This window comes from Papaver somniferum, chromosome 3, assembly GCF_003573695.1.
Source record: "Papaver somniferum cultivar HN1 chromosome 3, ASM357369v1, whole genome shotgun sequence".
In the NCBI taxonomy this organism is placed as follows: domain Eukaryota; kingdom Viridiplantae; phylum Streptophyta; class Magnoliopsida; order Ranunculales; family Papaveraceae; genus Papaver; species Papaver somniferum.
In genome coordinates, this window is record NC_039360.1 from 217,578,908 (window position 1) to 217,580,971 (window position 2,064).

Below are 2,064 nucleotides of genomic sequence, written 5' to 3' on the forward strand. Positions count from 1 at the left end.
ATGAGATATTGGTCGGTCTCTGGCTATATCAGGGCCTTCTTCCTTGAAAATACTCAAAATTACGAAATAAGGGTATTTTGGTCAAAATCTCTTATGAGCTAGTTTTTTTTGAAGAGTAATGAGATAAAAGGGTATTTATATAAGTTTATAGGACCAAGAGAATGGGAGAGACTCGGTCCTTTCTCTTTTAAAATAAATCTCCTTTTCACCAAATTCTTGAAATTAGGGTCATTTTCGTCAAAACCTTAATTCTCTTCGACTTTGATCCCTCTGAAAAATTCCAAGAGAATAAATCACGTCCTACTGGCTTAGGAGAGCATATTCACGCATGAAAAGTGCTTGGCCACGTCTTGGGGAAATTTTAGAAGAAGAAAAGACCTTGGTTTCTTATTTGAGTCGAATTAGGGCTATTTTCCTCAAAACCCTAATTCTCTTCGACTTTGGTCCCTCTGAAAAAATTCCGAGAGAATAAGTGACATCCCACTAGATTAGGAGAGGATTATTACGCATGGGAATAGCTTGGCCACGGCTTGAAGGGATTTTAGAAGAAAGGAAAACCCTCAGTTTCCTTATTTGATCCAAATTCCTCTTAATTTCCTCTTTTTGCTCTAATTGCTTTTCCTTTTGCTTCAAGGCTTCCTTTTTGAAATAAAATTGAAAATAGAAGTATTTTTACATGTGGTAATGTATAGAAACCGGTCCACCTCCTACATGAATTTTACTTGCACTGAAATTCCTTGTTTGAGCGGAATTCATATTTCTGTTCGAAGTATAACTGGTTTTGCAGGAAACCGTTTTAGTGTACTTAATGTTTGAATTTAATTCTTTACCAATGAATTATAATTGTGGCATTAATGTGCTTAACATAATCCTCTTGCTTAGATGATAGCTTTGTTTGTCTTTCAAAACGATATTAATTTTCAAACTGATGACATAGAAGTTAATAGAAGTACTTATCATCTTGAGTTTGTTGATGTAGATACCCATACTTCGTTCTCCGTAGAGTCATATTCCGTAAGTATTGATATTTATCCCTCCTTGATTATATATTCATATTCCTCCGACCATTGAATGAATATAAGTAGTCGTATTTGTCAAGGATTCACTTTATTTACGTGTTCTTCAAAAAACTTCAGATTTGAGGCACTTAGGGAGAATGGTTGTAAACTCTTCATGCGACTCTGATTTGAGTCCCCGACCCCATATTTGAAATAAAAGGGAATAGGCTTTCTAATGCAAAAAGAATGAATTGATTCCGAGTTCGTCTGGCCAATCAAATCAGTGTATACTTTTGACTTCAAAAATCCCGTATAAAATTTCAGGAGTTTTTCAGATTGCACTTAATTCGGTGTTGGGACCACATCTCCTAGATCGTTTGTCCGTTTGAGGTTCCCTTTTGATATGTTGTTGAGAAGACATATGGGAACATATTTTCCTCAGGAAGCACCCTGAAATTCCTTATGCATTGTCATCAATTTTCGAGTCTTCGCGCTGGAATGTGCAGATATCTCCTTTCCAAAGGAGTCTTTGTTGCGTTTGAACCCTTGATGCATTGAGACTCTTAGGAAACTAACCATTGGAGTGTTATGACATAATTAACCTTCCTTAGACTGTCATAGTTCATGAATTTTATCCCCTTGAGACAAAAAGTGTCTGTGGTGTGCTTATACATTTTACCCTTTGTTATACAAAACGTATTTTCTGTGGCTCTTTGAGGAATATAGGTTTGAATAAAACATATGAGCATCCTTGGGGACATGGATTAGATTTCTTACGATTGAAATAAGGGTAGGATCTCTAAGTATGGGGATATATTTCGTTTTTTGCTTGTGAGGCTTGATATATATATTCGTTAAAAAGAAACCTTAATTTGCTTCGTATATATGTCTTCAAACCTTCATATTCCGTGAAATTCATTTGACTTACAATTTTGTATACTTAAGATATGGGAATACCTCAAGATATTCCTGTTGATAATGGAAAAGAAAGATCTTCCTTCAATGATGACTCAGGCGTCTATCAGTCCCCAGTTATTAGTACTTCTCATATTGAAGAAACTCGAAG